The following is a 16,597-nucleotide window of genomic DNA, read 5'->3' as shown; positions in this document are numbered from 1 at the left end:
TTCAGCTTGGTGAGAAGGATTTCAAGCCGGAGACTTCAGAGGCAACAACACTGGAACGTCGGACATGTTCTGTTTCTTCAGCCGGGCCTGAGGAGTCATGACAGAGACGTGACAGCCTGTCAGAGTATTTCTGTGTTTCTGTTTCATGCCAACAAAACAAGATATTATTGATCCTTCAGTTCAACTTAAAGTATCTCAAGACAGAGACAACTGCTCTCGGCGGCATTCAAACCGCTGGACTGACAGCGTTTCAACATCTGTACACATGAAACCACTGGATGTTTTTAACGAGACGTTGGCATGTCGTGTTTGTGTCCAAACCCAACCGGACCTTGAGCACAAACATAAATGTAATGTTCCAACATTTTTCGAGGTTTGCAGAAGCACACACAGCAAACTTTTCGCTGTGGCAATTTGGTTGTGACATTAAAAATGGAAGGAAGCCGGTGGAGGAAGAAACAAACTGGATGGACAACCTTGTGTAATTCAGCGCTGCAGAGCTCGGCCCGGCTGTCCGGCTCCCAGCACATGAAACATTTACTCCAGCGTCTGACAGACAAACATACAGGATAATAGAAATCAGACTATTTTTGGTTCATTTCAAGACTTTATTGTATCGATTTTGGTTTAATTACAGCGAGCAGTCCGGTGATATTTATGTTATTATAACACACTCTCCCTTATTTTCCCTCCTCCTGATTTTTTTCCATCCTCATCTCGCTGCCTGTTATTTCTCTCCTCTCTCCTCCAATCTCAGGTTTATGTGCCATGCAGGCAGGCAGGCAGGCAGGCTGTTCTCTAACCAGGTCAGAATAGCAGGGGTAGACTGGCAGGCTGCTGTGTCCATCGACAGCCCATTACACCCATCAATCAGCCGGCCTGCTGAGGCGCTCACCCAGGACGGGACGGGAGGCCGAGGAGAGAGAGGAGCAGACGGATTTAAGAGGCCGCTGTTGGAGAGATTCATGGCTCCTGGCTGAGTCCGCCATCAGACACAGAAAAATAAATCTTCTCAAATCAATCTGACTCATTTCTCTGCAGAGGGAACGTGAGCGTCTCCAGATAATTACCAGCTCTGATTAAGTTTAGAAAAAGTGGCGCATCAGTAATTAGTAGTTAATTGTCAGCCTGATGTTGAGGTGCCCTGGATGCAGATCCTCAAACAGCCACAAGCAGACGGACTCCACAAGTAATCCGACGGTGCTGATTCTGACTTGTTGCTCAGCAGGATGATGTGAAGTATGAAGACGGTTCAGGTACGTGTTTGTTTGACTGACAGGTGCCTCAGGTTCACAACAGGGCAGCACACACTCACGCTGATACCCAGACATTGTTTTCCTGTCAGAACGAAAGAAACATTTCCCATAAAATGCTGCTGAATTTTGTGTCATTGCAGATTCACACCAGTATATTTTTAAAAATGCCAAAACCAAACTCAGGAAAACTTCATCTGAAGGGGCAAGAACACGACCGAGCTCCTGTCATGTTGGGTCTCATTCCGATGCTGTCGTACAATTCGGACCTGCAGCTATAAGAAAATGCTTTTATAGTTATAGAAATCAGGTCCAGATGAGCAGAGCCGAGGTTTCAGCCCCTTACATCATCCTGAAGCTGTGAAGAGATGATCGATATCTTAAACTCACAAGTAGAACAGACAATAAAAACAAAAACCGAACCAGAACGTGTTCATCCTGCAACACGTGCTGCAAACGCTGTTGTACAAATGAAAGATTTCAGAGAAAGAGTGAAAGAGTTCTCAACCTCAGAAGGTTTGTTTTTTCACTCCGTCACTGCTTCAGCGTTCCCTCACCACCAGGAAGACAGACCTGTTGTGCTCAGAATGAAAGACTTCAGCTTAAGTTCCCGACAGGTGATAAGTGATCCTTGGCATATCAGGCTGACAAGAAAAGCAAAAAAAGAAAGTAAACTTTGAATTTCAAGACCACTTACCATTTAACTAATGTAAACTCTTCACAACAGAAGGTAAAAGCAGCACTGAGAGACGTTTGATGCTGAACTCGACTGACATGTTTGAAATGTCAAAGTTAAGTTCACGAACAAAGATGTAAAAGTTCTGATGGCACCAAGAAAAACGTCAGCAGAATGAAAGCATCCTTCATGGAGAGCGCAGTGGATCATCACTGAGTTCTTCCTGGGCTTGAGTTTTTCTTTGTGGGCCTATAAACTCACTGAGCGGCTAATTAATGACCGACGCAGACAGCTGACAGTCTAACCAACCGACAACACGCAGGAAAAACTAAATGACTGATGAGCCAAACCAATCACATGATTATTCAACCAGTCGTGTGACAAATTAACTTCTCAACCAACCGGCTGCTGACCATCTGACGAAATCACCAAACGTGATTCAGTCAAGCAAACAAATTAAGTGAACGTGAAACCTTCTCATCCTGATAATCACTTCAGATCATCTCTGATCCGCCGCAGGTTTCTCTTCCAGCCGGCTGGCAGCAGCTTTGCGTGCTCGTCTTCAGACTGTGACGGTGATCCGGACGTGTCGCGTCTCCGGGCGCTCGGCTCGCAGCCGAACACGTGTCAGCAGAAAGTTCAGCAGCATCTGCAGGGACGTCAGCAGCAGCAGCCTAAAACTCCGTCTCCTCCCTTCAGCTCAGAACAAGCTGCTCAACCTTTTTCTTTAACTTCCAGCCGAGATGTTGAGCAGCGTTCTCCGCTCTGACAAGCTTCAGCCAGGTCAGCATGTGTGTTACTGCAGGCCGGCCTGAACACTGACCCTGCGTCTGAGGAACGTGCTTCATCAGCTCCATGCTGCAGGAATTCATAATTAAAAGGTCAGGAGAGTCAAACTCTTCTCAAAGGAAACAAGAACGTTAATCAAAACCCTTCAACAAATATTCAGTGAGTCCTCACACAACCCGAAACACAAGAACAAGATCAGGATCCTCAGCAGTTGAGTTTATTAGACTGTTACACAGACAGCGCTACCCTGAACTTTTCCAAACTACATTACCTGACGGAGCTGAATGTGTGAACCCAAATGTCATCATCTGTTTCAGCAAAAGATTATCTGGACTTCATCCTGCCGACTGACTGACCCTCACGTCCTCCTCCTCCTCCTGCACGCCGCTCCAGGGAACCCAGAAGGACTCAGCTGTTGATCTCTTTCCACCATCTGACGCCATGACAAACTGATCAGAAGACAAATGACTCTCTGTTTGAAGACCTGAGAACCGTCTCCTGAGGAGGAACCAGGAGTCCTTGAGGAGGAACCAGGAGTCCTTGAGGAGGAACCAGGAGTCCTTGAGGAGGAACCAGGAGTCCTTGAGGAGGTGATGGTGTGATCATTAAGACATAACGGCTTCTTCCTCCAGAGAGTAAGTCAGCACTCTGTCAGGTTGCAGCGTGTCCCGCTCTAAACTGCACTGAATAAAATTGAAGTAGAACGAGCCATGAAAGTGTTCTGTGATATCAGCAGGACGTCGGTGTTTGGTGAGGCAGAAAAGCAACTTGAGGATGTGAGAAGAAGAACCTTTGTCATCATGTTTGTAATCACCTGGTGCTCGTGGTTGTTCACTGTTGGGAGGAAACACGGAGAACAGCCGTCCTAAACTCCAAAGGAAGCGCAGAATAAATCCATTTCCACTATCTTGTTTTGTGTTTTATCTTCACAAATGAAACTTCTCCACCTCCAGCGAGAGCCCTGCTGCCCTGACGGACCGGGCCGACCCACCAAACAGCTCATTAACCAGACGACTGACCGACAAAGCGGCGGACCATCTGTTCAGTGGACTAACCGACTCGCTGGTATTTCAGAATGAGATCTGGCATCCTGCGTTCCCTCTCTGTGTTTGTTGGATCTGTTTATTTACTGTGGGTGTTAGCACAGTCTCAGTATCTCACTGCTTCACCATGACACTGTATAAATCTGCTTTAAATGCAGCAGAGATGACTCATCGTGTGTGTGTGTGTGTGTGTGTGTGAGTACACTGCTGCTGCAGCATTATAAGCGAGGTACATAACTTCTTTGTGTGTTTGGCAGGTGGAGGCAGAGGGAGATGAATTGCGCTCGGTGCCTCAGAGAATTGTTTAATAAACATTTTTATTAGCTCCTTTCACACAGCCTGTGTGTGTGTGTGTGTGTGTGTGTGTGTGTGTGTGTGAGAGAGCCCAACACAGCGTCATTGGCGGCAAATCCCATCAGGCACTGCAGCCAGGATGTCACCAAGCAACGCTGGCCGCTCCTCCACCAACGGGACTCCACCACACTTCAGAGCCCAAATGATGTGTGGGAGCACAGCGCTGCATTGTGGGAAAATAAGTGCGTCCACGCGGCACGCTCACTCTCCAACATGTGTGGGGTCTGCACGGCTGAAGCTGTTTGAACATTAAAGTGAGAGCGTGAAAGGAGAAGAAGTGTAAACTCAGGCAGAGGAAGGTAGAAAAAGATGGCGTCCGTCCTCTAGAAAGTCATGATTCTGCCGCTGTGAGCGTGGGAGTGTTGTTGTCTCTGAGTTTCAGGCGTCCTGCCAGTCAACCACTTAGTGCCTCAGTCTGCTGGACAACAACATGACAAAGATACACCTCCTCCTCCTCCTCCTCCTCTTTCTTTCTCTACTTTGTTTTCCTCCTTGACTGTCCTCTGGAACAGGTGATTTAGGGATTAGCGAGTACACCTTTTTCAGGATCTGTTCATCATGTCAGATATACGTAGTTGGAACGGGCCGGAGAGCGAGGGACTAACCAGATGTTGGTAATCTAAGGCTGACATTGATGTGTGTCGATCAGAAGCTGCCATATTATTGAGTTATATTTATAGATCAGCCTCAAAACTCAACATCAGATCAATCTGTTGATCTGTGAGACGACGCAAAGGAAACGACTTCTGCTTCTGATTTAATGCCGAATTTACGAGATGGTGCCGATGGTTCAGAATCTGTCGCAGAGTTTGTTCAGTTTCTCCTCATGAAGCGACTCTTAAAATCGCTACATTTGTTAAAGGAGTCTGGTGATGTTGCTGTTCAAAGAAACGAACATCTGCTGCAGACACCGGCAGGATCAGACCAGCAGAAAACACACCGTGTGCTGAGGAAACCTCCGGCTGTTTTACTTTGCCTGGCAGATTTACTGCCCACACGCCTCTCAGCCGCCCGCCGCCCGCCTCCCACTTTATCACACAGCCGCCATATTGACATGCGAGGCGTCACTTCTGCTGGCTGCGTTCGTGGTCCCGCCCGGGCCGACTGCTCTCCTCTCAAGAAACACAAATAATCATTAATTAACTGCGTGAACTTTAGCGGCGCGCTCGTTCTTGAACTGATAGCAGATGGGTCGTAAACCATAACCTTCAATTAAAGGTCGACTCTGTGAAATATTTTCAAAACTGTTTCATCAAGCGATTTCCATTCAATAAGTCATCCCTCCTTGATAGAAGTGGCCTCGCCGCCATGTTGGATTTAATGTTGTGTGGGTGTCTCAGGCACAATCTCTGGCTGCAGGAGTTTGTTTACGAGTCACTTTCTCTTTCATTCAGCTTGTTTCCTGTTTGTGTCTCGTGGGCGGCTCGAGCGCCAACACAGACCTCAAAGCTGCAGCCACTTTTGATTTATATTAAATCCATAATTATTACATGTTGGCTAGATTTGTATTTTTCTGTGGTAATAATTATGCTAATAATGCAAACAGTTATTGAACTTTCAACTGAGGGAAATTGGTATTAATCCATAAAAATGCCAAGATAATACATTAGGAAAAACAGGTAATTCATAAGAAAAGTAAAACTCCAGGTTTGTTTTGTGTCTTTTAAGGTTCTTTTGGATACAAAGTGAACTTCCTAGATTATCAAAACATTTACTGACCATTTCTATAGTTTTTTAACAGATGATACATTTAACTTCCTTCTAATCTTTCTTTGCTGTCTCATTAAACCATTAAAGCTCGTGTGCACAGACTGTGTTTCTGTCTCATCTTGAAACTCGAACATCAACGTTTTGACCGTTTGTTTCTTCACGTAACTTTAAAATATCATCAATAATCTTTTAAAGGCAACATGTTGAGTTGTCGTCTGTTCTCTGAGCTGCTCTGTTGTGAACGTCAGCTCATTTGCTCGGCGTGTTTGATGGCGAAGACGTTCCCGATCGTCTCGGCGCCGCGGTCCATTCATCCAAACTAATCATGATCAATGTATGTTGCTTCCTTCCGTATGCAGACGATAAACAACCATGATGCTCTAACTGTGTTAAATTGGAGCAATTTCATTCTAATGCGCTCTCCAGATATCTGCTGAATACATTTATTAAATGATATTAAGACTTATGACCTCCAGCGGGCGGCGGCAGGCGGGCGATGGTGATCACACTCTCTGCTCCTCGCCGCCGTTTATTTACGCAGACGTGAGAGTTGAGCAACGATGACGGGTCGCGGTAATAAATTCTAATGATGGAAAACACAGAAGAGAGCGAAATCAACCCTGCTGGGCCTCTGAGAACGTCTCTGCCTTCTGTGTGTTATTCAATGTTCACGTCAGCAGATAAATCAGCTCCTGTGTGACGTCCAGAACATCTGGTTCTGATCCAACACTGCAACCATCTGATGATTCACATGAAACAAAGGAAACAGATCGTGTTTGGATTAATAATCCATTTTTATCTTCTGACTAATATTCTCATCAGTGAATTCATACAGAGCTGCAGGTGGAGCTGATTAACTGAAGTCGCTTTGACACGAAACAACAGCAATTAAACAACAATCAAGTTTATTTTGAGATTAAAATGATTAATATAAATGTAATTAGATTCATGTTAATGTAAGTACTGGTTCTGTAGTGACACTCACATGTTTATGTGACTTGTGTCTCAAGAAACACAAATAATCATTAATTAACTGCGTGAACTTTAGCGGCGCGCTCGTTCTTGAACTGACAGCAGATGGGTCGTAAACCATAACCTTCAATTAAAGGTCGAGTCTGTGAAATATTTTCAAAACTGTTTCATCAAGCGATTTCCATTCAGCAATTAAAAAACAATCAAGTTTATTTTGAGATTAAAATGATTAAAATAAATGTAATTAGATTCATATTAATGTAAGTACTGGTTCTGTAGTGACACTCACATGTTTATGTGACTTGTGTTGTATAATTATGGACATTTTCATGACTACAACTTCAAATAAATTGTTTTTTTATCAAGTTTCTAACAGTTTGACTGACGTGTGAGGCGGCGCTGAGCGTGCTGGAGTCAAAGATGGGCAAGTTTACCCATGATGCATTGTGCTGAGAAGGTTTTTGCCATTTAAAAAAAAATAGAAATTGTTTAGTTCTTTTCAAATTGTATAATGCCGAACACATAACAGCACTCTTCCTATTATTATTCGTATCATCACAGTGATTGATGAAGCTGATGTGCTTATTTTTAAGTATTAAACAAAAGTAATGGATTACTTTTACTGCTATCTAATGAATTCACATGAAATCATCATGATATAAATACTTACTGCATGTTAACTGATTCACAAGGACATTTTATATGAAACAGAGGATCAATATTCAGCTGACAGTCTTCAGTGCAGAGACAGATATTTAATAATTACTCTGAAGACTGATGAACAGTGATGACATGGAGGATTTAACATGTATTTATTTTTTATATTTCTTATTTTTTAAATGTTTTTTTGCAATAGTGTTTTTGTTTGGCTTTTTATTTTGTATGTCACTTGTGAAAGATGTTTGTTTGCTGTTTGTGTCCTTGTGTTCTGTATTTACTGTTTTAATATGATAACAATTTAAAAAGTGAAAAACTGCACTTCTACTTTTCAAACCTCAGATTTCTGAGCTCGCTGCATGTCAGCGATGATAAACGTCCGTGACGACGGCGTGATCACCTCGTCAGTGTGAGCAGCTCGCAGATATCAGCGTCTCCTCGCCGACGCTGCGATCGTCCCCTGACATCACGTGGAGTTACCGTGACCTTCTGCTCAGAGATTTATTGAACTCCTGTACATTTTCTTTCACTGTGGAATATCTAATCTAACGATATCAGTCGTGACATTTCAATATTGATTCAAAATAAAGCGATGTTTGCCGAGTGGACGTGTTCCGTAACCCTAACCCTAATCCTGCAGGGCGGCTGCAGCTGCTTCTGCCTCTCAAAGGGGGAACATGGTGTAACATGTGTCAGCTCCATGACTATCTGGTTCTATATCTGACTGTATTTTCAGAGCTGAAAACATAAGCTGGATAAAGCTCTGAGGCGCTCCTCCTCCTCCTCCTCCTCCTCCTCCTCCTCCTCAGCTACAATCTCCTGGTAGCACATGTGGAAGAACGATGCTGCTGCTACCAGAAAAAAAAAATCAAATTTTATGCTCCAGCTATGACACACAAACTGATTACGTTAAATCTGTCTGAAGACGTATATCAAAAGGATTTTGTGTCACAGTCCATTTAACTTGCATCCCGTTCTGATGGATGCTGCATGTTATTAGATTTTTTTGTTGTTTCCGTGTCTAAAACTTCACAGAAACAAACCGAGCTTGAACAAGTTTACCAGGCAAAAGAGACACGCTGAATAATAATAATCAAAAAAACAGACGTGATGAGGATGTGACAGGAACGTTTTCACAGGGAATGTTGACCAGAAGAAATTCAGAGCGGAACGTGAAGCGGCGCTGATGTGAAAACACGAGACGCGGCTCAGTGGACGGAAGAACAAAAACAGAAGTTAGGTTTTGTTCTGTTTACTGCGGCGGGGTCGTATCTTATCTCTCCGCCTCGGCACAACTTCTGTTCTCTTCTGCTTCGACACCAAATGAAGGAAAATGATCCCTAGAGTCATCTGAGAACTGAGAACTGGGCCTGGTGCCGCGACAAGACGACAGAACCACTGAGACGATGTTCCTGTTACCACAGTGCTGCGAAGTCTGAGGTCATGAATTACCTGAATCGACTGTGCGGACGCCATCTGAGGACACCTCAGTTAAACATGCTCGTCATCCATCAGCCTGTGGTGATGTGTTCAATTCTTATTTCCTATCTTAAAAACAAACACACACACAAAGAGCTCATCACCGGAGAAAGACAGAACGAAAAAGCAGAAACTTCCTGCGTCGTTTGGCCCGCAGCCAGTTTCCAGCTGTGGCGGCGAAGATAAACTAATCTCACTGCCACAAACTGAGTGTTTTCATTAATATGCATTAATATTTGTATTATTTCAAACCGTCGGACCCTGAAGCTCAGATCACCAGAGACACGACGCGTCCCTGACGTCTCGCCCTGCGGCAGCTCCGAGTGACTCTGCAGGATCGTCTGCTCGGTCTTAATCTGACTCGGTGGGTCGGTCCGCTGAACATGATCTCAGAAGACGACGGCGGCTCTATAACTGGAGCTCAGAGAGGGTTTGTGTAAAGCCTCGTGGCCTGACCTGAATGCTCCATCACAACCTCTGATCACTGGGAACACCAGAGCCATGATGTCTGTGTGTGTTTGCATGAAGAGGAGCAGCGACACCATGAAGTGAAGCTTTGAGCCTTCAGCCGGTTTCAAAGTGCTGAGAGACGCAGACTGTTCGGAAAAGAAGCGACTCTTCCGGTTTGTTCTGCCAGACGGCTGATAACACCACGGTAACGCTCCGCCACCGAACTGTAAACTGTAACCGGCTGATAACCGTTAATGCTGACGGACGTAAAGAGCGACGCCACGCTCTTCTCGCCCGCCACCATCAGTTATAATCCTCCCCGCTGACGCCTCCATCAGGACGAACTCCCGCTGCAGGTTTGTTTGGTGCAGCTGCGACGCTGCTCTGTCATTAGCAAACACACTGTGGAGCTGCTGAATCACAACTTACAGAAAATACACTTTTGTTAATAGAGTTTTGAATGGGTGTGGTGTCAGGACATCTGGTATTTAATATTTCTAACACGGATGATCCCGGTTGTTTCGTAATCTTTTCTGACCTCATGTGCCACTGATCATAGGATCGAATGAGCTCCAGGTTTGTTGATACGTCCCTGGTTGTATCTCCTGGTGGTTGCTGCCAGTATTTCCTTGATGGAAAGCTGATCATGTCTAACGTGAAGTCGGGGAGGTGACTGAACACATCATGGTCGTGGTTAGAGAGTCAGAGGACTGAGACTCGGCTGTGTTCGCAGCTTTCTCCTTCTATTTGCTGCATTTGGTCACAAGCAGCTTTAGTGTTGAACACACGGGGTTTAAAGACTTCCTATAGGAAATCTCTGTAACACTAATACATTGTACAGTAATGAACAGACCTCACCACAATGAGAAAAGAAAATAACACATCATCCTTTAATATAATAGCAGCAGGAGCCTTGAAGCTGTGTGTGCAGCAGTAGCAGGGCTGAGGGAGGACCTGCAGGGCTGTAATGAAGGATTGTGGGTCTTTACAGCAGCAGCGAGGCCTCCTGAGAGGAACCACACCAGCGGGCTCCGGCCTCCAGGACACCGGCCTCCACTACAACGATCTCTGCTGTGCAATTAATGGACAGTAGCCAGAGTGATTTGTCTTCCATTGATTGGTTATTCTGTATTCTGTTCAGCTTTTAACTTTATGTTTCGTTCCACTTTACACAAGTTTACCGAGGCAAAGTCTCTCTCTCTCTACAGGCCGTCCTCTGTCAGCGCCGTGACCACAAGCGCCGGCGGTCCACCGTCCCTGAGGAGAACTGAAATAACAAGCTGCTGGAACACTGGGATAACAGAGAGAAACTGAGGAGTTGTGTTAACTTGGTTTAGTTTGTAGCGTTCAGAGGAGTTTGACTTCTTAACTACGAGAGGAGGAAGCTGCCAGTCAGGGTTCCTGCTGAGCGTTAGATGAGGAGATTGAAATGGCTAGCTGAGCTGAGACAGGTAGAGAAACAGGTAGCCTGGCTCAGTCTGAAGGTAAGAACATCTACTTGCAAAACTACAAAAAATAGAATGTAACTGCCAGGAAATAGTCCAGAACCGGCCCAACCTGCAGACCTTTAAGGAACCAGTGTGATTTCCACAGATGTGGAGAGAAGTGACATCATCAGCCAGTATACTGCTCTAACTGTCCAGCACTGCAGGAGCAGCTGTGGTGGACATCATCTGCTCTTCACAGGTCTCCAGGCTTGCACGCCTACATTTGGATCCAAATGTGACGGGTCCTCTGAGAGTGTTGGCTTTCGGTTCTGCCATGGGTCACTAAGAACACACTGCTGTTTTTGTTTAAATGGCAGTCGTAAGGAGTTTTAGCCGGTCCCCTGGATGTAAGCTGAGCTCTGTGCTGGACCAGCAAAATGTCAGTGCCAGTTTTCCTGGCCGAGAGCAAAGAACTGGCTCTGAACCGGCACCTGAACCACCTCTGTGGAGAACGGTTAAAAACGTTGTGTTTATAGTCTGGGAGAAACGATTTTGTTTAGTGAGCTTTAGCGGTGCTGGTGGATGGATTTTGTTTCTTTCGGACAGAGTCAATGAGGAAAGAATGTGAATAAATGTTGAACTATTCCTTTAAGGGCAGCTGGGATTCCCTGTTGGGCATCCTGACTGTAAAACTACAACAGTGAGACCAAAGTTGTATAAAAGGCGTTGTAGTGTGCTGAAGTCTCTCAGCTGCATCATCCAGAACACGCCGCAGACTGTGGAGGTGTGTTTGTTGGACTCTGCTGACAGGAACAAACTCTCACAGCAGGAGACGGAGAACAGCAGGGGGTCCCATTACAGGACACACTCCCCCTCTGCACAGCAGGATCATCGCCCCCTCCGTCTCCCCTCCGTCTCCCCTCCGTCTCCCCTCCGTCTCCCCTCCGTCTCCGGTGGGTCTGATGGAAACTGAACCGGTGCTGTCTCTCTCCTGGAAGCACTGCAGCGAGTGTGAGAAACCGTCACTGAACCCGTCCTGCAGGTTCTGCAGCTCTGGTGTTCTACATTTTACAACAGAAAATGAATAAATTCGAGGATCCTCATGTTTTCTGCTCTCAGAAGCAGCCACGAGGTTATAATTGAAACAGGACACACTTTAAAGTGTCAACAGATCGAGCCTTGAACTTAGATTCATCTTGTGAATGCAGACACGACTCCACAGATGCCTCTGCGTCTGCTGAATGTGGACATTTTGGCTTTATCGGACTCAATACTGAGACAATACATCTGTTCCCTGTTCACCACTGGGTTCCTTGGACCCAAAGTGGTAAAAATAATAATTTATTGCAGTTTTTAAATGCCGTACTTTCTCAAGGATTCACTTTGAGACTGTGTGAAACTCTCCATAAAGCAGCTGGAGATGATTTCTTAATCATCACACAGAGTCTGAGTGAAAAACCAACATTTGGAGGAACGTGCATGACGACACAAAGCTTGTTCTACATCTACGACTAAACATTAAGCGTCGTCTGTCATCCTGCTACACACAGTTCAGCAGCAGTAGGTCCTGTCGATTTATCAGGAGGAAAAAGTATTTTTCCCTGCTCCGTCTGCCGCCGGCTATACGGTCTGCAGCCAACCATCGCCGAGCGCTCAGCCAGGAAACAAACGTATAGAACAAACATCACACATCAGTGCAGAGGGAGGAGAGAGACGACAGCCGAGGTCAGACGGACGAATGAACTGCTCTCATCGTTCTGTAGCTTTTAGAGTCAGTGGAGAGGAACTGCTGGAGGAACTCTCTTCAGCCAATCACAGTGAAGACAGCAGATTGCACTCCATCAATCAATGTTGTTTCTACAAACCGCAGATGCATTCACATCAATCACATTATATCGTCTTATAGTTTGGTTCAGGTTTAAGTTTACTACTGTGTAAAATTAGGAAAATATTTTTGCTACATCCTGACGCTACGCTGCGCTCTGAGACCAATCAGACCCTGGGACTCATGAGCTAAGTATCCAATCAAACCCTGGGACTCATGAGCTAAGTATCCAATCAGACCCTGGGACTCATGAGTGATCGTCTATGTAACCAAAAATGTAAGATTTCAAAGTCCTGCGATACATACTGTGTGTTGTATTCTCGTCTGAAAGCATCCAGCCCTTAAACCGAGTGCACGGAGCTCCAGCAGCATCCTCGGCGCCTGCAGCTCCACCCTGGCAGTTAAGCATCAGCTGCTGCAGGAATGATTTATAGGTTTGTTTAATCTGCTGCCAGCAGCTCTTCACCAAATCCACAGAATAAAACACCTCACAAATTAAAACTCTTCAGCACACTGGTGCAACAATCTCTAAAAATCAGAACGCTGCCACAACAACAGTCTGTTTTAATGATTTTCCACCGTTGCCAACAAAACTCCATCAGCAGCTGGAGACTACCTGCCTCACTGCAGAACCAATCCCCATCATCTCACAGTATCATCTCACAGTATCCACTGTATCATCACACCACACGGCCCCATGAGGAGGTAATTACTATGTTTCTGACTGCTGCACTATTAGAGAGAATATTGTATAGGAGTGGCCAGCAGACTTCCTCCTCGGAGCCTCTCAGCTCGATACGTTTCTCCAACAGCACAGAAACCTCCGGAGATCAGCTACGCTCCCGCCTCCCTTCTCCTGACCAATCACTGGGCATCGATTTGTGACAAGAGCAGGAAGTGAGGCGCACCGACTGACTGAAGGAGGCAACGCAGGAGACACTTTGTGAAATTGACGTCTGAACAGTTTCCACTTTGCGGAGATGAAACTGAGAGAAAAGAGAAAATAGCGTCCAGCTCTGTAGATGTCAGGCAGGCGTCGGCTGACAGGACCGGCGCTTTGGTTTTGTTGTGATGTGCAGATTTCAAAGCTGAAAGATAGAAATGACTGTGATTTATTGTGTGGGACGGATCGTTAAGAGCTCTTGGAATAATCTGAATAAACCGAACACGTGTGTGAGCACATGGAGGGGTTGATAAGGAGCCGGAGTCGATTTGTTATAATAAGTCAGGAGCCTGAGAAGACGAGCACAGAGAGATCGCAGTGAATAATTGTCCTTGGCGGTCGATCGGTCCGCCGGTCGCTCGGCGTGCAGGTGAGACGGAGAAACGAGGGAACAACACGGAGCTCCCACGAGCTTCATTCAACATTTACATACACACATGCAAATTTATGTAAAGAGAGACAGAGCGCACGTAATGAAGACAAATGTCGAAGCATTTGTCAGAGTTTTTACTCATTTACCTGCAGCCAACAACACACACACATGTCAGGTGGTGGAGTGTGTCTGATCGTGTGTGTGTGTGTGTGTGTGTGTGTGTGTGTGTGTGTGAAACACAGGTGATCAGACACACTGCTCGTCTTGGCCCCAAAAATACATATTAAAATATAAAAGGCCTCCCACTTAGACAGAGAGAGTCGGTGTGCGTCATCCAGCTCCACCAGGCTCTCCTCTCCCATCACATCACATTACAGCTGCAGCGCAGCAGCCAATCAGAGGCAGGCACCTTCCACCGCTCCTCGTAGTAGGAGGAGGAGAAGGAAACAGGAGAGCGTGTCCAGAATCCAACATGGAGCACTGTGCGATCTTTAATTCAGAAGAACACGAAGTCCCCAATCTTACATTTGCTTTGTGTGCGAGCGGATGAATTTACTAGAATTTGACGCCGGTCAACAAAGACGTACTCATGTTACAGCCGTTTGTTATCATGTTATCCTCTGATTAATCCTCTACTTCATTTACTGAGCGTGCAGACGAGAACAAAACAGCTCAGAGAGTAAATACACGCGGTTATTAACTAAAACGTTGAGGCAAACAGCAGCTTCAAGCATCGGCTCAGAGGAAGAAACCAGGATGAATGAATGCTGCAGGAGGTGTAAACCGTGTTCACTACGGTGCCCCTGAATGGCCAAACAAGACGTGTGATACCACTGAGAAGCAGAGAAACGCCACTCAGTGTGAGTTTTAAAGGCAGAATATAAAAGTTTCACATCTGTTCTTGGCAGGCGTCCAGGTCGTTCTGGGACTGTTGAACGGTCGTCAGCATCCAGAAGTGTCATTATTTCTTACAAATAGCAGCTTTAAAGAAAGACAGAGAGGAGGAGGAGAGCCAGAAACTGAAGGAATGTGAAGAAACGTAGCAGCAGAGATGATATCAGATGTCAGGAACTCTCTCGCTCTGACTGACTCGCTCACAGTTTCATTAAATTTGCATGCTTCACTGAGACGACTGGAGATGAACTTAATCATCTTCTCACCTGCAGTGGTTTCCTTTAATTACTCACCCCACTAGTATTTACAGTTCAGCTGCACTGACAGATGATTTATTGAACATATTTACTCACTTTTATATCATCATGAGCCTCTTTGAACTGGCTGCCAGCGACCTGATGGGTTCTAACAGTTACCAGACGGATTAACTACAATAATAATAATAATAATAATATCACCTCTTAGAAACACATTATATCAGCACGTTATTGATAAAAGTTATATTTTACTGTCCTGCGTCTGTTTTGCAGATGGGCAGTTTACGCTGATGATGAATTTCTAACTATAGTAAAAGTATTTCTGGTTAATAATCAGTTCTGTCTTAAGAAGTAGTAGATTGTTACATTATATTCTCAAGAGGTTTGAAGTTTTATTGATCACGTGCATCGTCTTATTTTCAAAAAGGCTCCTGATAGGATTTGTGGAGTGAAAAAGTAAAAAGGAATAAAGATGGAGAGAGCAGCAGACAGTCAACTCGTCCTCCAGGTCAGAAAGTATTCAAATCTTCTGCTGGCTTAAAAAGTTTAAAGGCTTTTATTTTGGCGGTCTGTCAGGAAGGTTTAAGCAGCCGGCCGTCCTCGGGGTGTAAACAGCCGCAGTTATCTCAGACTGAACCATTCAGTGGTTTCACCCTCAGATACAGTCGCTCTCTCCGTCTTCTCGGGGGGGAACTCAGGAAACGGTCGTCCTCTGAGGCAAGACGCCGCTATGGCAGCTAACCGGCCGCCGTTTGTCGGCCTGACTACATCCTGCGAGCGTTGGGCTGAACAGAAGATTGTTCTTTGATTCTTGCATATTAACATCAACCTGCTACAACAGCCCAGGCTGCAGACGTTGACCTGCTTCCAGAGCGAGAGTCTTTTCAGGTGGATGTCTGTCCGTCTGCAGTTTCGTACCGCTGTCTCTGAATGAATAAGAGATAGGAGGAGAGAGAAATCAGGCATGAAAGCACTCTCGCCATCTCTTCGTTCTATTCCTGTTCGCTCCCGTCATCGTGTCCGTCTGAATCTGCGTCACGCCGTCGGCGGGGGAAGCTGCGTCCGCTCACACGCTCCCCTACAGTTTGGGAATCTTAAAATTCCTCCTGATGACGCTTCATTGAACGTCTGTGAAGAAACAGCGTTCATTAAAGTCGAGCGGGTATCAAAAATGCCCTTTTTCAGTCTTCCGGAGCTCATCCACGGTCACGCTGGGCACAAAAATGACAAGGCATCACTTTTCTCTGCATTTTTAATATCATCAGGCCGTCCACCCATAAATCAGCCCTCAGCTGTAAGTGATGAGCGAGCGGCACCGAGCTCAGACGTCATGTCACAAAGACGTAATTTCACAGATTATAGAACAAAAGAGCGTCAACTTTATCTCATCTGAGGTCTGAAGATCACGGTGAACCATACGCATGAGAACAACTGCAGGTTTCCTTGAGGATCTTTGGTGAAACTCGGACTCAGAAAGCGTGCGTCGTTCATAGAG

The 16,597-nt window shown here is 45.6% G+C and overlaps 1 protein-coding gene and 1 long non-coding RNA gene across 7 annotated transcripts in view; one reads left to right on the top strand and one right to left on the bottom strand.

Annotated features, from left to right (window-relative positions):
- grid1b (glutamate receptor, ionotropic, delta 1b) overlaps nucleotides 1-16,597 on the bottom strand; it is a 402,507-nt gene that overhangs the window by 130,171 nt on the left and 255,739 nt on the right. The gene's annotated exons all lie outside the window — the stretch shown is intronic.
- Nucleotides 7,416-8,058, top strand: LOC119010350. The gene is made up of 2 exons (XR_005071954.1): nucleotides 7,416-7,605; nucleotides 7,797-8,058. It is a non-coding gene; the product is annotated as an uncharacterized LOC119010350 (long non-coding RNA).

This window comes from Acanthopagrus latus, chromosome 20, assembly GCF_904848185.1.
Source record: "Acanthopagrus latus isolate v.2019 chromosome 20, fAcaLat1.1, whole genome shotgun sequence".
In the NCBI taxonomy this organism is placed as follows: domain Eukaryota; kingdom Metazoa; phylum Chordata; class Actinopteri; order Spariformes; family Sparidae; genus Acanthopagrus; species Acanthopagrus latus.
Note: the sequence above shows the minus strand (reverse complement) of the source record. Positions and strands in the feature narration are given on the sequence as shown.